Source organism: Mycteria americana, chromosome 2, assembly GCF_035582795.1.
Source record: "Mycteria americana isolate JAX WOST 10 ecotype Jacksonville Zoo and Gardens chromosome 2, USCA_MyAme_1.0, whole genome shotgun sequence".
NCBI lineage: Eukaryota > Metazoa > Chordata > Aves > Ciconiiformes > Ciconiidae > Mycteria > Mycteria americana.
The window spans coordinates 157,902,373-157,924,327 of NC_134366.1; the positions used below are offsets into that span (position 1 = coordinate 157,902,373).

The 21,955-nt window shown below is 34.1% G+C and overlaps 1 protein-coding gene across 1 annotated transcript in view; it reads right to left on the bottom strand.

The window, feature by feature from the left end:
* Positions 1-21,955, bottom strand: part of CSMD3 (CUB and Sushi multiple domains 3) — a 774,333-nt gene that overhangs the window by 584,252 nt on the left and 168,126 nt on the right. The gene's annotated exons all lie outside the window — the stretch shown is intronic.

Below are 21,955 nucleotides of genomic sequence, written 5' to 3' on the forward strand. Positions count from 1 at the left end.
ATACACAAGCACTTTTAAGAAGTATGTGAGCAATGCGATCACTAAAGGGGCAAAGATGTTTGTAGCTGCACATAGGAAGCATCCAAGTAAAAAAAGTTGCAAGATAAGATAAGCACAAATAGCCACAAACTAATGTCCTGGCCATTACATGAGAATGACTGGCAAGGATATGTTTTCAAGATGAACAGTTTTGTATAAATAATGATGCTAATTAATAATATGTAAGAACTAACTATTTGCACAAAGTGTGCTGTTAATATGCGGATATAGTAAAATTCAGTTTTAAACTTTAAAACTGGTTTGATTTGTCAGTTTTCTAAATACTCCAGGACAACAGAATCTAACTCCCTGATATAGACATGTGGACATATTTATATATTCAGTTGCAACACTTCTCATCCAATACTTGCTAGATCATATTGCTTATGAAGATGATGGGATAGTATGTGTACTGACGGATAGATTTTGCAATTCTGTCTGCACCAGTGGCATTACACAGGATCTGGCTTTACTAAAGCAAGATTTTTACTCAGTAAAGGTATTTAGAGGTACATGAGGAAAAAAAACCTAGGTCAGCATGCTAAATTTCATATCAAAATAATTTTAAAAGATTAATTCTAAAATGAATCAGGTTTTAATATCAATGCTGACACAATGAGAATTCCAGTTATGTGTCTGGGCATCTTCATGCAGGAACAGCAAAGAAAATCAACAAGAAAAAACAAATTGGCTGAGAAAAGTCATACAATTCATTGGCTGCCAGAATATTTGCATTAAGTCACAATTCTCAATGCACACAATGTAATAATACGGTAATGCATAACATGCTATTTTCATCATGATGTCAGTGTAACAATTAGAATCAAAGAAAAACACATTCCTTACATTACAACGCAGACTACCTGGAAGTTAAATAATTCAACAACAAGATAAATTATTGCTATATGAATTAAACATTATACTTAGGAGAACATAGCACATATGATTACTTGTATAGCAAAATGCAAGAGAAGCCCAGGACTGCATTGTTGAAACTTGATGCTGAATTGATTATACCAACACTAAGAATTTCAGCTTGGCTTCTTCCCACTCCAGCAACTTTTGAATCTATAGCCTAACTTTAATCAAATTTTGCAGTTAAGACACATTTTGAAAGACATTTCTAAGATTTTCATGAAAATAGGCAGCTGGATAGAGATAAATTACTGCTCCCATTGCCGAAAATTCTGTAGTGTGAATACAATCATACTATTAGGCACTGAAAATCCACAGAAGGGAAAGCGCCAGAGAGCCAAGATTTGTAAGTTCTACTGTTCAATATTTTTATTATTTTTTTTTGCTACAGCCAACCACCACCACAGAAAAAAAGGATTTTTACCTTGTTTTTTTATTTGCTTGTTTTTGAAGGACTAGAGCTGTGGCTGAATAGAATGAAGTAATTTTCTTACTTTATATTTTAAATGTTGAAAAATCATTAATAGTTACAACTCTATTAATTAGTTTTTTCTCATATTCTAAACCTAAGTTGTTTCTATAAGTGGTTGTATTTTTCTCCGTGTACAATGAACTCAGCTAAATGAGGATGACTACTATTTTGGAACCACGTTCTACTTTCTTCCTACCCCATTCTCTGATTCAGGAATTTCATATACTTCTGCAGAAATGATTAAAAATTAAGATAAAAAAGTTATGCTTTTAAAATATTAGACCTTGTGAAAAATCAAAAGTGCAGTTCTCAGGCTGTGGCATACCACTTCAAAAATATAAGTGAACTAAATTACCTCAGAAATAATATCACAAGATCATGGATACATATAGAAAGTCACTCCATTATAGTTTTTATATAAATATATATTTATGTACTTTATAAAAAATGTTATATGTATTTATATTATATATAAACAATATACTCAGTACTTTTGTTTTATCTTTATGAATATTATTTGAAGGACACAGATGAAAAATGTATAAGACTTGTTAGATTTTTCTAGCAAATATATAATATTTGTTCATTAAAAATGCAGGAGATTTATGAAGTTTATCTTGCTGGATTTTTTTCTTTCTTTTTATGAACATACTATGCTGTAATCAACAAATCCTTACAAGCCTCTCTGATGCAGTTAGATTACTTGCCATTCAGTCTGTTAGTTTGTGGACAAGATGATTTTCATGTTTTTCTTCTTGCCACTCTGAAAGTCTTAACTGAATTCGGCAAAGGGGAATGTACCATTTTTGGCAGAACACACTACAATGGTTATAGCAAATGAAAAGCAGCAGCGTCTCAGTATGGTCATATGTTGTTTGACAGGGAAAAAAGAGAAAAGAAAATATAGACTTACACAGTTCGTATTCAAAAGTTTGGGTTTTTTTCCAAACATTCATATACATGCAAGGAAACATACAAGTAGCTGTTGCTCTGGAAAAATGTTAAGATTATTTCCAGTCGTATATATTTATATCCTTTTGTACACCTTCTCCATTCCCTCATCAGTGCCTCAGCTTTGACCTTCTCTTTTCGTCCTGTTAGCAATACCCTATAATCACTGTATTTTTTTACATATTATTTTGTTTTCTGTCTCATCTTTGAGTTGTTTGTTTTTTTTTTTTCCATTAACAATGTCAAAATTGTCTGTTCCAGTTCTCAGAATCTTCTTGCCTACTATCTCTTGTCTTCTGTCATGCTTCTCCTTATTCATAGTCTGGTACTTTGCAATAGATTTTTCCAGCAGTTTCTTTCTCTTTACATTTGCAAAATCCACTTAACATATGGAACTGGAAATCTCACCTAACTTTTGATATACATACATAGTAGACCTCTATATTTGAGCTAGTCACCGTAGGCTCTTTTCATAATCATTTATGAGAAATAGGCACTTTTAAGGTGCACCATATCTGATTTAAAAGTCCAGTATGGGAAAGACATAGGCATACTGACTGGAATGAGTCAGGCAGAGGGCTGCCAAGGTGATTTGGGGTCTGGAGCACATGACATGAGGAGAAGCTGAAAGAACTGGGTCTGTTCAGGTTAGAGGAGAAAAGATTTGGGGGAGAACTTACTGTTGTCTTCAACTACCTAATGGGAAAGTGCATAGAAAAATGGAGCCAGTTTCTTCTAAAAGGTGCACAGTGAAAGGACAAGAGAGAATGAGCACAAGCTGGAATGTGGGAAATTCTGTTTCTATTGATTTTTTCTTACATTTAGGGAAAAAGAAATTTTCCATGAGTGAGATCAGAGACTGGAACAGAGGCCCAGAGACAGTCTGGACTCTCCATCCGTGGAGATATTCAAAACTCAACTAGACATGGCCCCGAGCAGCTTCTTGTAGTTGACCTTGCTTTGAGCAGAACCTTGGACTAGAGACCTGCAGAGGCCCCTTCCAACCTATGTGATGTTATGATTCTATGATTTATTTTAGCAGTGAACATTAGACAGACCGTAAGTGCTTTATTCTCCCTTGTGGCCTTAAATGTAGTCCTGACAACTAATCAACAGGTAGATTTCTGTATTGAAGATGGTTGAAGGAATCCCTCACATCCTTCCTATTCCAAATCTAGCTAAACACCACTCCGATTTGTAGCTTCACTTAAGTTGATTTTACCAGAAGCTTTTTAACTCTTTGGTCATTAAATAGCCTTCCTAACTTCTAAACATTTTAAGAACTATCATAAAATGAATTTAAAATGTTAAGTGGTGGTTATGTGAATTAGTCACGTCATATGAAAATGAATTATCATGAGAAGAAAAGCACATTTGAGAAATGCAAAAAGCCATGCAAACTCTTGTTTTTCATAAATCCCATAACAGAATACGATGCTTCTATTACTAAGATAACACAGCTTCATTTCCATTACAAAGGTAGATTTAAAAATGGATTTACTGCTATCCTGTTGAATGAATCTTTCATTAAAATGTTTTCTCAACTAAACAATATTTTTTTGCAAGTATAATTTCTCTACAGTTGCCATCAAACATCTCAATTGCATACACATATTTCAGAGCCCAGCAGAAATGTTTAAATGCAAACATTTCAGTCCAAGAAAAAAACCCACACTCTGAGTGTTAGTACTCTTTAACAACTATGGAAATTCAGAGATGGAGTAAACAAGTTAGTAAGCTGATGTAAGTCACATGCCATGGAAGTGAACTTGTATTTCCTTTTTTTTTTTTTTCCTCCTAAAGCCACCAGAAGAAGTAAGTATGACAGAAAAATAGAAGTCTTGGTCACTTTTCCTTCTTCACCCTCAGTCTTTGGTTTTCACCCAGCTTAATTCTGCTTTCACTCATTCCCACTGTTTTTAATAGGAGTAATACTATACCACCAAGAAATAATACACACACTACATTTTTGCACATTTTGATACTTATAAACCTTTTACTTATCTTTACATCTTTTATAAATTTGGCTCCATTCTCTCAATTTGCAAGAATTTTTATTTGCAAATTCTGGATCTGCCAAGGCTAGTGAGCATGGTGATAATGAGGACTTCGAAATAACTACTTTCACATCTACCCACTGGGAATTTAATTTGCCACAAACTGCCAAATTTTAAAAAATCTTTTCTTGAAAGAAGTCTAAACTTTGTATCTCATTATGATCTTAATTTCTAACCTGGCTCAGCATTTACAAATACAGTTCTAAATGTAAGCTTGGAAATGGATTGAACAGGGCTGAAACAGTACTGAAAATGTTTAACAAATATTTAGATCATCTGTCCAGAATGAACTTATATCTGGGAACCATGAATCTGAACATTTTGAAAAGGCGTTGGTTTACTAAAAACAAACAAACAACCCTTCAGAACAAAGAAGGTGACAACTATGTTTTAAAGAATAATAATGAGAAATGAATCATCAGTGGGTTTTGAATTTTGGTTCATGGAACAGTGACTCTACTTCTGAGTAACTGAAAAAGGTTAACTGAGAAAGGTAAGTCTGTGTCCTAAAAAGAGGTAGATGCCTCCATTAGGAAATTTGAAGGGGTTGCAAATTATAAATCCCCCCACTAACCTCGCATATTTCTGAAGAAAAAAAAAAAAAAACACCAAATAATGGAGATTCTACAGCCTTCCTAAGCAATCTATTCACTGCTTAATTGTTCACATTATTTGAGGTGTCCCCCATATGTAGTTTAAATCTTCTTAGCTCACAAATAATGTGGCTAATTTGTAAATGAATAGCCATATTCCCCCTAATGTAAAACTGCCTAAAATTAGGACAGCAGCACAAGGACAGAACATTTGGTCCCCAGAATTTCAGAGCTTATTATGGCAAGCAATATATTCCATTTAATTAGGGGATGAAATTCTTCCATTTATTGCACCATTTGAAATGAAATGCTTATGCACAATACAAACTAGCTAAAAAAAGGGGGGGAGGAGAAACTGGAGAAAGACAAGACTTCTTGGAGTCTTTAATAGGGTTGTTGTTTCCATGGAAACCCTGCCAGTGTGCTGGATAGAACCCTCTAGGGAACTGGTGACCAAATAATGCAAGACTTCCTAATTGTCTAGCAACAACTTGTTTTATGTTTTTAAGTACAACTCTTCACTTAATACCGCACTTATATTGCCAGAGAAGTAGACAGGATATATTTCATTAAGAAAAGGAAAATAATATAACATGCAACTACTCTACACAGAAGGGCAAAGTAATGTTTTAGGGTAACTTACACTAATTCTACAGTTGCACAAAGTTTAAATATATAAATATATATATATTAAAATATAAATAATAAATTAAATAATATAGATAGAAAACAGTCTGAATTTTAAGAAGCAATATAGTACACAATTTTCCAAATGACCCTGTAAAAAACCTCCTAAATCTGCTTGAGCTGAATTGAACCCAGCCATCTAACACATTTGGTGTCAAGACAATCTACGCAAACAACGCAGCATTTCTTTTTGTATAGAAGCTCAGCAAGAATACTCTCATTTTTATGCATTTATCTTCATATTTAGTAGAAGAAATAATCTACATATACTCATAGGCATGTACAAAATGTTAGACTTGCTTCATGTATGAAAAACACCCCATCATACACAGTGAACCTAGAATTGCTGTCAGTGGAGTTGAGTCCTGAAACATAGCACATACCAGCTCTTCAGGCACTTGCAAACAATTGCCTGATGCCTATGCCTTAATACAGGACTGTCCTGAGTTCCTTGCTTTCTTTGGGGCAGCCTGTACTTCAGTCTTATTCTTAGATGGACTTTCATACTCGTCCTCATTAGCCAGCTCTGCAAAATGGTCTTTATGTGCTCCTCATTTCCAGATTCTACAAAAGGCTTCAGTTTGCACAGTTCTACTTTGCTTGTCAAATATTTGTTCACATTAAATACTGTCGATTATTTTCTGAATTTTTAATCTATAGTGTTACAAAATAAATTGCACCAAGATTTGCAGCCTCTGGGGGGGCTGTTACGAGACCTTGAAAATTATGTGTTGACTGTTTACCTACCTGCAAGAAGTATCTGTGACTTAATCAGTTCATTTATCTTCATTTGCTATTTTGGTTTGCTTTAGATTTTCGTATGAAGCTGAAATGGTAGTTTAACAACATGAAATCTTTGGAGGTAGCTATGACGAATGTTATACTTAGACATGAACAGTTTGTCTTCAGAACTCCCTAAAGGAACAGGCTGGGGCGGGGGGAGGGGGGGGAAACACAACTCAAAAAAAAAAAAAAAAAAAAAAAAGGTTTTGTTCCAGAATTCCATTTTGCTTCCTCAATTTACAAGTTATATGACAGGCATCATTAAGTTAAGGAAGTTTGTTTGTTTGTTAGGTTTTAATGCTTCCATTTATACCTTCACTTTTTACATATTTTTCTACAAATGTGTGTAATATTGATCCACTAACTGAAAGCTCTTATCTAACAGAGGTATCTGAACACTGTCCAGAAATAAACTTGTTCTGTTAACATTCCAGGAGTTGCTGATAAGTTTCAAGCTATTGTTCATGATGTATCTAAATATTGATGGCAAAGCTCTTTACTAGCAACTTCTTGATGTGGACCATAGATCTTTCAGACTCTTATGCAAATCATGGTACAATGATTAAGAAGGAAGACTGATCTTTAGAAAGATTGGAAGAGTGAAATACTGGGGATGACAGAAAAGGGGGCTTTTAGTGTCATTATTTGTGCACATTTAGAAAATCTCTCAGTTGGACTTTCTATGTGCTAGCCTAGCCAGGAAACAGCTCAAGTGCAGCAGAGTCTACCAAGCCTGCCAACTCCTGAGCTGACAATGTGGAGATTATACATTAATTTATTCTGGGACTAGAGGGCTACTGAATCACTAATACCTGTAAACCATCTCCATAGTGCTGGCACAAAGCAGATAATATGCAGTGTTGGAATTTATGTCTGAGAGAATTATTTGGCTAATAGCAAGAGCATTATAGCATCCTTGTTCAAAATGGCAGGTAGTCTTGCAAATAGCATGGTAGACATGAGACACAAATAAATTTAATCCAAAAATAACTGAAATTAAGATGGTTGTAAGTCTATATGCAATAGCACAAAACTAACAATTAACATGCAGTGTCATGCTTCAGGATACATGACCCTTTTTGTCTGGCTCTTCTATACACATATGAACTTAAGGCCAAGCGATGTATCTAAGACTCTAGGTGGTGAGTGGAAGGTAGTATTCATAGTAGAGGAACAAGCCACGTAAACACCAATGTGTTATCACAGACTGAAGAAGATACTGCAAAACCAGATTAAGCTGTAGTTTATCCAGTAAACAGAGCTTGGAAAAAATGTAAAATAATTTGACTCACTGACCAAAATCAGAGATCATATCTGGAACCTAAGAATTAACTTGTGCTGTTGAAGAAATACTGTTTGTAAAGCAATGTTAGCTTATGATTCTTAAAGCAATGTTTTTGCATTTCTTGTGGATACCTCCAGAGTTATAAGAGGCAGAAAATTTGATAGAACAAGTGCCTGAAAACTACAGTTCTGAAAGACAGATTTATGTGCAGATGCATATCATCCTGGATTTACATATGCTTTTCCAGAGTCATCTTAGTTCTGTAAAAGGTAAGATGGGAAAAAGGGACTATGGATCCAACATAAAAAATTAATTCAGTTTTATACTAAAAGGGAAGTCAGATAGTGGGCTTCCTAGATAAAGTCTTCCTTTTCCAAAATTCTTATACTCTTATAAAAGATTTTCCTTCTTACTGTATAGTATCTGTGTTGTAACATCATCCTTTGAATCCTTAGTCTTGCCTGCTTCCCGTTATTTTCTTTTTTGCCCGTTACCAACACCATTAAGTTCATTGGAAGAATTCTCATTTAGCAATGCATTATATTATTTTTCAATATCCAAGTTCCCTGTCTTTTTTACTTCACATAGCCTTTGTAGTTTTATAAGTATTGCCACCAGTTATCTGCATTTTAAATTCATCTCTTTTCTTTTGATCTGGCACTATTAAATTGTTTCATCCACATCACTCTATTCCCTGTCCTTATTCCTGAATATGATTTCTGTACAGCCTTTCAGAAGGCATTACTGTGCCAGACAAGCCACCATATAGCTTCCCTGTCTCTTTACTTGGTCCACATCAGATTCTAATTCAAAGCAACCCATTAGCTCAGTAGGAGTTGACTTCCTCCCCACCCACCTACCCAGTACCTACAGCTGAGTTTGACTTACCTGGAGGACAACCTGAGGTCACAATTGGGCACAGACATCAAGGCTTTACAGTACCTATGTACTAGCAAAAAGAGTTTCTTGTGGGATAAAGAAGAAGGATAATCTGTGCTCCAAATACTGTGTCAATGCACTGAGGCAAAGAAAAAGGAGTTCTCCTGAGTTCTCTCTCCTTCCCATCTCAACACATCTGTGTTACACAGGCATTTCATTTTCAGCTGTTTTTAACTGGTATGTATGCTGCAGGTTTTTACATTTTGATAATGTCCTAGTAGCTTATGTACTATTTAATATATGTTTGATAAACAATTGTACAAAAAGTGTTAACAGTCAAAACTAAAAACCATCAGCAGGAAGCTTGTTCACAAACATGAATATTCCCTTACGTAGTTGTATATATGCTCTAAGGAGAATCACAATTCAGAGGAAAAATCAGATATCATGTTAGGCATATGCTACCACTGTTTTTAACAATTACAGAACACTGAAAGAACCTGTAAAACATAAGCTGCTAAGCAACACAGTCATTGGATAGCCTGACTCCTACTGAAAACTCCAGACCTTCAAAAACAATGTCACGTGCTTCAACAGATGATCTAAAATACGGAAATTATATTCTAAAAAAGCCATGGATATATTTTTACAATGCAAATCCATTACACAGCACTAATCCAATGAGTTCAAATAATTTGGTTTTTTCTGTTCTGGAAACTAAGAAAAAAAAATTCATTCAGTGTTCAATGTTTTTGATATCACCTTCCTTAAAAAGAAAAAAAGCATGAAAATGTAGAAAAGGTTTGGTTAAAAATACATTCCAACTACAGTTCCTAGACTCTGAGATATTTGAAATCTATTTCCTTAGTTTCTTTTTAGCTCTTTAATACTGTAAAAATTGATATTAAAATCATGGCCTGTCCAAGGAAACTACTTCCTTAGTTAAACTTTGCAGGAATCTAAACTAATACACTTACAAACTACATTGCTGTAATATGGTAGTATCATTTTCAAATGCAAGTGACTAGGGGTGTAGAGGAAAATTCATACTGAAGAACAGAAAAAACTTGCTTGCAAATGTCTTAAGCACCTGTACCTCTATGAATTTTTGAATGGACGGGTTCACCACAGAAAAGCCATCGAAAACTATCCTAAACTTCCCAAAGCCTGGAAAAGCTCAGTCTTAGCTGCAGTTCTGTACTCTTACATAAAATGAATGAGTTAAATTGTCATCCTGAAATATCTGAAATTCAACCCAAGCATGGAGTGCACTCTGGCCTCTTTGATAACGACAATTCTTTAAATAACAGTGGGAAATGATTACATGTATGTGAACACCTGGTTTATCAAGGCTTTTTGGATGAACAGAAAAATGTATCACTATTGGGACTGAAATAAAGAAAAATATTGTAAAAATCACTGGGGTGATTGTGTTTTTTTCTTTTTTTTTGCTAATGAACAAAGTGAAATATTGCATGCAAACAGCTGCATCACTAAGGGAATTTGGGGGGGATTTCTTTCTGGTTTTAATGTAGGAGAATTGTCCTTAGCACAGAGAAGGAAATGCCTTTTAATTGATACCTACAGAAGTAAAAAGAACAGAATGATAGTAATGAGGTAGTGTCCTACATATTTCATAAAAATATGTAAATTATAATATCTTTCATCTGATGATCATAAGGCCATTTGCAAGTGAAATGAAACACAGCTTACTGTAAAAAGAAAAAAAAATTATGTCAACTATACATGACTGAAATATTCAGCCACTCTTCCAGGCAGCTCCATATGAAACAGGATCAAAAGGGGATGGTCTTGCCCTATTGATATATGGTCGATAGAAGGAAGGGTAAGTAAAAGGGACCACGAACAGCTCTACCATATGTTGAATTCATATTTTGGTTTTTCTGATTATAGTTGAGTACCTTTCTATTTAAAAAAAAACAAGACTGTAATAAAGAAAATGTTATACTGGTAATAACATGAAAAATATTACCCAAAAGAGCCATCAAACTATGCCTGAGTGTGAGGCATGCAGTGGCAGATCTTAATTTAATGCAAGAGTTTACAGACTCAGAAAGCAAGTCATAAATTTGCAAGGTGAGGGATCAGAGTTCCTTTTAAGAGGTCTTTTTAAATAGTAGGGATTTTTCTAAGTACACACATATAGCTGTTAGATATACTTGTTTTTCTTCCAGAATTCAAGCTTACTTGAAGAGTTGCAGTGACCAGCAAAAGTGGATAATGGAGCAACCATGCATCTAGAGATACCAGAATAAATAGAGCAAGCATGGCTGCTTGGAACAGCTAGAAAGAGCAAATGGTTGACAAGTCACTTTGCTGACTTAGCTGCATCTTAAATGAGGCTATGCAATTAAACAAGGAAGATGACAGCACCCTGGAATTATTAATCCTGTACTATGAGTGACGCATAACTGCACGTTACATGAAAAGAACTAACTGTCCTAGCAGTTGCATCATCAGGGGATGAGAAAAGAGAAGAACTGTCATTATTGTACTTTGACCAGCCGGGGCAGCCAGTTATTGATTATTCCGCAGTTCATTCTTTTGCTTTCTCCCTTCAGTGAAAGCAGTATTCTTAATCCATTTGCTGTACCATTTATGAGTAATAAACCTTAGCTCAGTCAGTATCAGATGTCTTAATTTGATTTTTCCAGGTTTCTGGAGTGCTAGTGTTTTTTAATGATTATAAAATTTGACCTCAGTCTTTGGTGTTCCTAGTAATGATAGAAACTGAACACTTTATAAAATCTTTGATGTATGGATGATGTCCACATGACTTGAATAAGTGACAGAAGCCCTTTGAACTTTCATCCCCAATGAGAGGAAAATTCCCAAAATAGTTTGTTTATGAAGTTATGATCATTATTGTTATTCATAAATCTCTGCTTTTTCTAGTCCTGTTCAGATGAACAAATGTATAGAAAGTAATTTTCATTATACTTTTTTTGACATGAAGTAAGCAGTGCCTCAGCATTTTTAGTTGATGCCCAAAGCTGCAGGAGGACTGAATCTCCAAATATTTCTTTTTCAGTATTTGTAGTAAATGAAATAGGAGTAAATGAAGAGTTAAACCACAACATTATTCCCATAAATGTGTGCACTTTGTTTTTTACTTCATATAGTTAGAAAATTGGAATCTGGCACTGTATTTTTGGCCAGCCTGGAGATTTATAGATTGCAGTAAATAAACACAATATTATTCTGGGACTTTGGCCAGATTTGTCTAGAGCTCCTGGAGATCTTTTATTTGTGCCTTGCAATAAGTGCTTCATTCCATGGACAATACAGAAAGATAAAAGCCTTGCCCATCTACCTGTAATTCAACAATGAATCCATTCTGACAAAAAAAACCAAACCCAAAACTAATCAAGACAACATTCTTTGTTAAAAATGTTATTTAAAACCCAGAACATTATTTTAAAAGTGGAAGAAATAAAATAACCCTCATAGACCAGCTGCATGAATAACTGGACACACCAGCACCTCAGAGAGCAGAATAGAGCATGCTGTAACTATGAGCTGTTATCAATGAATCACAAAAATTCTTATCCACTCTTTGCTAATTGGGGCCAAACACTTCAAAAGAGATCATGGATAAATTAAAAACAAACTAGAGGAAATGAACAAAAATTACTAGTGGCCTCAAAAGCATGACTTGTGAAGTAAAAGTGCATTAGGATTACTGTAGTTAAAGAAGAGAAGACCAAAACTGAACAAGTGAAAGGAAGTTGCAAAGAAGAAGAAAATAATTGGTTTCTAATGTGCACAGCTACAAAGCTATATACAGGAAAAAAGATAGCATGCTTAAATTTTAGCAAGAAAAATTCATGTGGAATAAAAGATAAAAACCCTTTCTAATAATATTAAAAATAAAATATGGGAAACCACTGCCTTTGGAAAATGGGAAAGGTTTTAAAGGACTATCTAGACAAATACCTACTGGGAATAAATCTTACTGTGAAACATGGGTATGGATTCTTTAAGGTCTTCTGAAATCTTTACTGTTTGCATCCTGCCATATTGCCTTTTCAACATGTACCAGGAAGGATAAAATCCCATGAGAACTACAGTCTGTGAATTAGAGACTTCCTTGAGCTGTTTGAAGAACACTTCACACATTTCCTCACCCTTATCCAGTGGTGTGTAATAGACTCCCAATGTGAGTTCTCTGATTGTTCTGTTGTTCTCTGATCCTGATCTACAAGCTCTTAACCAGCTCATTCTGCATCCCCAACACCAGATCCATACATACAAGCTGCTCCTTCACACAGAGGCCACCACACCATCTTCTCTGCCTGTCTCTCCTGAGGAGTTTGTGTCCATCCTTTAGAACACTCCAGCTGTGTGAGCTGTCCCACCATGTCTGTTAATCCAACAGCGTTCCTCCTGCTTGTGTCCCAGGCTGAGTGGAGGCAGATGTCCAGATGTCCCTTCATCCTGCTTTATCATTTCTGAAGTCTCCCATATTCCCATCACTCTACATCCTTTGTTTTTGACCCCTATCCACTGCTACCTGACTTAAATGTGGGTCAAAATGTCTGTTTCCCATGGTTCCTAGATCAGAGTTATTGTCTTTTCAATTTGATTACTTTGTATGAAGTATTGATATTGAACAAGGTTTCTTTTTTCCTCATGGTTTACTCAGGAAGAGAAAACTGGGAACTAGCAGGCCTCAAAAACAAAGTCTATTTTTTTCATTATACTTTAAAGAGTTTTTAAAAGTTCTAAGACATATATACAAAAATTTAAAATATACATACTTACAATGATATGGGAAAAAAGTTATAGAAAATGTAAAAAGTATATAATGTTGGGACATAACATCAAACATTCAAAATGAAAGACGAGATGGAACTGTGACATGGAAAGAATTAATGCATTACTGCACAGCAGGAAGTTTCTTTCTCTGAAGTGTCAAATACCAGCCAGGGTTAAGAGTACTGGGATTAGGAAGATTAAACTGATGCAGCAACTAGTGATCCTAAATTCTCACAGTTAAAGTTTTTTACCCCCTACCAAACAGTCTTAGAAGGACCCAGAATCAACTTTATGATGTAGAGCAGCAGAGAGAACCTTTGCCCATAAACTGCTCTGTTCTGGTGAAATAAGGTCAGCTCCACTGATTGACTGAAATGTGAAAGAAATCTTATGTGCTAAATTTTTACAGACCTACTATCAAAGGTTTCATCCTGAACAAAACTCAGAAGGCCATCATACAAGACAAACGAGTTAATAAAGCAGAACTCTTACCTATATGTTCATTACAGTCAGTTCTGTTAAGAGATTAAGCCTGTGCTGTTGGGCCTTTCTTGGCCACCTTAAAATGGAATCTTTCATACACTTGTAGCAAAACTCTGCTATGGCTTCCGTTACATTTAAATGCCCTTCCAGCATCAACACAATTTATAGCAGATTGCTTTTAACCTCTGAATTTGCAGAGCTGCATAAAAAGATGACTAAATTTTGTGAAATTCTAAATTTATTTTTGTAACACAACTGAACCATCTTCAGACTCCTTCATCAGTGAACAATTTTAAATATTATCTCTAAAAACAGGCTACAGATCTGAAATCTATCCCACAAGCCAGAGACAATGCTGTCTTAATATTTAAATAAACCAGCAACACTCCTGCCAATGATGAGAACAAGAAGATTAATTAATGCTGAAGAGCAAGATTCATGTTCCATAGGCGAATCAATAATCATTCTTTAGGTTAATAAAGATATGGTCTTGAAGAATGCTAAAATGTCATGCTAGAATTTTAGCAATGAAATCTTTTGCCTGAAAAAAACACTACTGGCAATCGGTTGTTCTTTTGGAGTAATATTTGAAGGGCTTTAAAAACTTCTCAGAAAAATAATTTGTTATGACTTCTGCTTTCCAGATGTAATTACAACGGAGTTATAAACCAGGGTCTGCAAAGTGTTACTTAAATACTGAATAATATTTTCACAGTTTCCATTTATACCCAGGTAAATTCTAATTTTAGGCAGAAATTGAGAGATACAGAAAGTTTTAGCAAACTGTAATTTCAATAATCTGAGAAAAATATACTAGTCTATTTAAAAGCCCATGGCAGCAAAAGCTTTTTGGATTAAGCAGTTTAGTAAATTAAGTTAATGAACCTGGGATTTACCAGTAATTACTTTCAAAGTATCTCAAATTATTTTACAAATGTTATTTATGGTAATTGATCACTAGAAAGGATCTACCCTGGAATGCCACATAGAACATGAACCTAAGAAGAATGTAAAATGTTATAGGGAAACAATTACCTAGCACAATCAGAATTTACTAGCACAAACTGGAATCGAGCTAGAGCTATACATTTAACACCTATCCTCTTAAAATAGTCTTTAGGGGTTTCTAACAAATAAACTTCATTAGAAATTAGTTTTAAATTACATGTGAAAGATTGGGGCTCTGCTGGAATTAACACCTCTAGTATTGTGCTTTGGTGATTGCACTGTACATATTACCAAAACAAACTATTCAAATTGTTGTCAATTATCAGTATAAACCAGTATTTTACTTTTCCAAGTTCCTCCTTCCCATTCACTCATCTTGCTCCTTCAGAGTAATCTTCTCCCCTTTCAATTACAGGTATAATTCTCACTTTTATGTTGTCCTCAGTGACAATTTTGCAAAATAATTTCAATAGTATATGTGAATATGGTCACTGCATCATTTACTTCTATGTCCTTTGTCGTTGCTTAAGAAAATTCTTAAGAAAACAGGAGATAAAAGCAGTGTTTCAGGCTTTTCATTAACCACCTCCACTAACTTCCACCCACTTGTAAGAAGTCCTAATTCCCAGCCTTGAACACAACTGTGGGCTTGAACATTTTGGTATTCAAGAAGTTTTATTTTGTTCAGTACTGGGTTAGATTTCTCGAATTTAAAATCTGGTCTTTCTCTTTTCCTCTTCATTGCCTGTATCAATTGTTATAACAATCTTTTGTTATTAAATTTGATCTTATTGGTACTTTTTCCATGAAAAGTAGCAAGATAATGCTTTCTTATGTCTGTCTTTTCCTTACTTTTGTGTGAACTACAACTGTCTGCAAACGTTCCCTTTCTGGAATAATTACATATACTTTCTTTGTCTAAACATAATTTCATTTATTTAGAAACAGTTCAGTTCTGCTGCTTTCCCCAGTCGTCTATATACTATTTGGAAATGTAATTTAAGAGGCATGTTTTCCAAATTAAGATAGTGACTGTACTGACAAATGCTAATTACTTTGATTGGAATACCTTTTTATTCTGGACTATATCACACCAGCTGAGGGTTTGCCCACTGCTAATGTAAGTTTCTAATGGATCTAAGGATAGCGCTCCTTACTACTGATAGGAATTCCTGAAATCCCATGAAGATGTGCAAAGCCAAACTACGTAAACCAAAAGAAAGTGTGATTCTGATGTTCTGATGAATATTCTGACCTGGATATATAAATTTCTAATGAAAGGACAAGTAAGGAAAACATTTTAAGATATTTTGTATTGCTTCATAAGCTGTTAACTGTATCCCGATCTTTTGTATATCTCTTAATCACCCTTTGAATATTTAAATTCTGATTTAAAAAACCCTAATAAAATTAAATTCTTTTTTGTTAAAAAAGTTTCCATAATGGGCTTGCTTTCTAAAAATTAGTAACAATTTTTTTTTAAAGTATCATCACTACTACAGTAGCACATCATTGCACACTCTAAGTTTTCACAGGTGAGCACAATGGGTACTTGCAGTTCTCCACCCATCATAAGAACTTAGTTATGTGAACATCATTATCATAAATGAACAAACACAGGTTTTGGACATGAATCTAATGTATTAAAACCAATCAGAACTCTCATGAGTAATATTGTCTGGTTAAGGAATTCATACTATGTGAGATCATTATTATTGCTTGTATATTTTCAGTGAGGTCCATTTAACAGACACTATCTATATTAGCAATGCTAATATTGTTATTATTAGCACATTTTAGTGCTAATAATACATTAGCACACTAGTATATTTAGAAAATTTAGTGCTAATAATACATTAGCAGGCTAGTGTATTTTAGCGTTACTGTTAGGAATATATAATTCTAATATAATAAACATTTATATTTCTGTACCAATTTCCTGGTTAACAACACATCAATAATGACTTAGAGTGACTTCAAATAATTCAGTAAAGTTTCACCACTACTTTGAATAATAAATCCATGGAGCTGATCACACATTAAAATTCACGTGGGGATTTCCTGTTCTTCAGGCTCAGAAATATTTGTTCACTTAAGTACACTGTGTATTTATGTGAAATGACCCTGATAATGAGAATCAGATACTATCCTGAGAATAACACTAATATAATGAGAAAAGACAAGTATGGTAGGGTGTACTAGAGAGCAATTTCAATCCTTTTCATAGATGCAAAAGTTTGATTCCATTGGTCTTAAAAATTACACACTTTACAGATAACCAAAATAAAGAACTCACGAAGTTCTTTTATTGCTAAAATTCAAAGCAACAAAAGGTAATGTAACTTTCTTCATAAAAAAAGTCATTCAGGGTATTATTTTGCAGAACTTCTGGGCCCTGCTTGAAAGCACACAGCGTTCTATCTGAAAACACACAACATCTATATTATACTACTATTTCAATAAAATGGTAAACCTTTTTCATCATTTCTCCCCCCCCCCAATCTTAACTTCTCCAATTTTAGGGGATCATCATTCCCATTTGTAGACCATTTACTTTTTTTAATGTACCAACCATAGGAGTGTTGGCCATTATGAGCCACTGATTTATAATGTCCCAAAAAGGATCTGTGGAACAATCTCTGAAAAATTGCTCATTCATTAGTGTCAAGTCACCTTCATGTCTTATATACAAATACATCATTCTACAAAATATTTTTGTTGGTTTTCTTTTTAACTTTCTTTAAATAATCCAACATGTTTTTAATCCAGTCTCACACAGCTATACTGGGGCTTTTCCCAAGAATAAGCAGTGACAACTGTTTGTGTATAAGAACTGGCTTCAGACAAAAAACTGCTCGTTCCCTGTGAGAGGTAATTAATTTATTCCTGCCTTTAAGTTAGCGCACTTTATTTTCCTCTGTGTGTATTGTCAGTTCCCCTGGTTAATGCACTGCATGGCATCAAGTGCAGTACTTTGACTTTATCTTCTGCTTTGTTCTCTCCACAGCCTACAAAGCCCAGCTTACAACAAAGACACGAAGGCAGGGTCAGCTTATTTACTGCTTATATTACTAGGTTGTATTTGCAATGCTGTCATAAAATCATTTACTTACCTGCAACCAAATTTATCTGTGGTATATATTGTTATAGGAATATTTCTTGGTAGGTATGTGAAGTTTAATTAATTTTTTTTCAAAGTTCTGTACTATTATAGGCCGTATATAAATATATATACCCCTTCAAGAAAGTGTACTGGAGGGTCTACAAGACTCTTAGGTATACTTTTATTTCATTTGAAGATGTTCTTGGTTTTATCTGACCTAAAACTTACCTCATGTAGTTGAAATATGTATAGTCATGTATCTATGTAGTCACAGAATTATACCAGTGACTTGCAATTAACAAATTTTCCCCTCCAGTGGGTTCTGCACACAGGAAATAGCAAAATACTTCAATAGTGAGCTGAATATTCTAATATTCAATTTGACACCTGGTAGATCACTTTTTGAAATATGATCTTATAAATAACTGGATCCAGTTTATTTGGTATAAATCCACTGAAGAAGAAGAAATTAAGTATACATCTATACAGATAGTTAGAAATAAACATATTTATATGTACATATATATATGTTGCAGGGGAATTACAGAATTCCCGGACTTGGAATTAGTAACAACATCTTCAGTCTTTTACCTGTCGTGACAAAATATGGAAAAATAACTCAATATCCTCCCAGACAAACAATCAAAAAAGCTGAAATGCATTTTGTCCATGTAAAAAAACTAGCTACAGTCAGTGGGTTCTGCACTTGTCTGACCAAAAAGCATGTCAATTCAAACAAGTGGAAAAACAAAGCATCTTGTTAAAAATATGAACAAAAGTTTTACAGTGACAAATATTTTGTAGCTATATGTACAGGCAATAGTGAAAATATTTTAATAGATCTTCTAGGAATACAAATAAAACTATATTCTGGTTTTGAAATTTCAGAATTTGAAAAAAAAAAGTTTTAGAATGAAGATTCTTACAACATCCATTTTACCCTGGAATAAGAAAAGCTTTAAAAATATAAAAGTCAGAATAATTCCTTGATTGTGAAAGTGTCTAATTATTATAACCTTTATAGAATGACAATATTATCCATAAATGTAACCTTATTTATTAGCCTCAGTAAATTATTCCTAGCTTGCTGCATTATGGAGAAACTGCAAACTGCAACATTATCTCAGGAATAGGTGATATGATAAAGCTGCTGTCATGTTTCACTGTTGAAAACAACCTTATCAAAATTAATTTGTCAGGGAAGAAGACTTTATTTAAAAACTAGTCATGGGTTGTGCACAATATAATTGACCACAACACAATAAATCCAATTTAGTTTTCTTTTAATTAAGGTATTTTTGCACTTCTAGTAAATCTAATAAAAATTACATTCTTTTAATGAATATCAGAACATGCAAATGACAGGTGAAAAACTTTGTGCATTCAAACTATGTTCACTGAGAAACAGGATATGAAATAAAACAATTGTTAGGTATGTGATTTTGCAATATAATCCTATGGAGACTAGTAAAGAAAAAGGAAGCCATTTGAGGAACAACTCTTTTCTTCATGAATAAAATTTGGCCCAAAAATGTGTAACTTAAAAACCCACAAATATCAGTGTTACGCACCAAATTTAAACCATATGCATGTAATAGGGTCTCATGTATGGATGCTTGTGGCAATACGAAGCACTGTTGATTCCAATGAAATTCCCCCCATTGAGACATCAGTCCGTAAGACTCACATTGCTAAAACACAAGCATGACCTCCTCCTGATCTCTTAATTCAAAGTGAAGGCAATGTAAAAGGAATGGGCTGAAAAAAAATTACTCCCCAAATTTACTTGTTCTGAATTACAAGAGGCAGATGACAACGACATTTACACACAGATGATCTAAGGACATCTATGAGCTTAACTCTGCTGACATCTAAACATGCTGTGAGTTCAGAGCTGTGTTTGATTTATTTTCCATAGGTAAAACCAAACAAACAAACCAACCAAATTAATGTTGAATAAAGTATACTTTTCTGCTGTTCTTGGGGCTTTTTTCTAACAAATCAGACAATGACATTACCTAGGTCATGGCATTGAAATACACTGTATTTGCCCAATCCAGCTAATTATATTAAAATGAACAACTAGTATATGCATGTCTGGAAGAGACCTGGCCATCTACCAAAAACCAGTAGTCAAGTTGTTTAGTGTTGAGAAAAATTAATTTTTACACATATACTCTCAAAATTACACACCACTTCACTTGTCTCGGGATTCTCTGGTTTAGATGTAATGACCATTGGTAGGGAACAATAATACATTTATCAGAGGAACTCTTCGAAGATGAGTGTTTAATCAAAGAGAGTCTCCATGGCAAACAGAGAGAAAGAGATAAGAAGCTCATTAGTGGGTAATCACCTCTAGCAACCTTCTGCAGAATTCTGTGTTGGATAATTGCATTAGACAAAATTAGGACTAATTCATTGGAATGGAACCACAAAGGTCGCTGTATGAAATGTAACGTTAGATGTTTCTGATATCAAACATAGACTCATAGAAGGAACTATTGAAAATAATTAGTTATTTTTTTTATCGAACATGGACCAAAAATACCTTAACAGTAATTTGGTGCATTAAGCCTTTAAGCCATTAGGCCTGATGTTAAAACTTAAATCAAGAATCTGTGACATTCTTAGTTTATATTTCAGTAATTCATAACCACCACTATTAAAATGTGTACCTTGGGGTTTTTTAATTTTTTTATTTGTCAAGCTTTTACCCCTTAGATTCTTCACTGGTATTGATTAGAGCACTGTCTTCTCCAAAAAATGTTTCCCTTGTGCATGAGTTTCTGCAGTAAATCAAGTCACCTCGTCATCCTCTTTCGCATATACCGAAAAGTTTGTTCCTTCAGTCTCTAGACAAAATGACAATTTTGAAACCTAACAGAACTTGTTTCCTCTTTTTCTGAATCCGTTCCAATTTGTCAACTCTATTTTGACCTAGAGAGTGACACTATCCAGATAATGACCTCTCTAATCATGAATAAAAAGAAATATGTTTTTCATATTCTTATGTGACAGTCTTCTCCTTACACACTACAGTTATGTTTAACCACAGGACTAGTCTGGGAGCATATCATTCCAATTCAAATTTACACTGTGTATTTTCACATCACCTTGAAATAAAAACAAAATCTATCCAAAGTTCTAATGAAAAACGTTGTCTCAAAAGAAAGCATGTGTAACGCTGTGACTGGGATGACTGACTGGCAAGTGGAAGCATCAGGTTCTCTCATCTTCCTCATGTAAGAGTACAATTTTTTATGCCATTTCATTTCAAAATTGGCAGATCAAGAATTTGAACAATGATCTACAGTGAAGTCCATTAGCCTTCTCCTTTGTTACAAGTGTAAATTTTGTGACAAATCTTTTTTATGATCATCTCCACAAACAAAATTTGGACTTATGCCTTGATTGTGTATCTTCATTATTAGCTAGCACTTTTCTGGGAGGTAGGAGGGGAAGATTCAGGAGTTACAAATAATTTTACTAGAAAATAGTATTATTAGTAATAACTTTGTATTTTCTTCAAGGTCATGGATAAATATATTAAATAGCTCTAAGCCACGAATAGGAAACAGCAGAATGGTATTTCCAATGATACACATTTCCCATGTATAACTACTTTTTTGTGGTACTGATTAACCAGGTTTTAACCCAACAGAATTTTGATTTTTTTTTAAATCAGAAATTTATCAGAATGCTAATTTCAGTTGAGATGTTTTTGTAGCCCCTGCAAGACTGCATCAAATTTTTTAGACAAATATAAATATTACACTCTTTAAAATTAACCTGTGAATCCAGAAAAGAACCTCACACTTGCCTGACATAACAGTGTTTCATCAAAATACTATCTTTATTGTATTTGGTTGTGTATAGTAGTAATAGTTTCTCCATTTTATCAGCTTAGCTCCTTTCATTACTCTGCAAACATTATTTCTCTCTAATAGTCTCACAAAATAAGATTTACCCATAAAACAG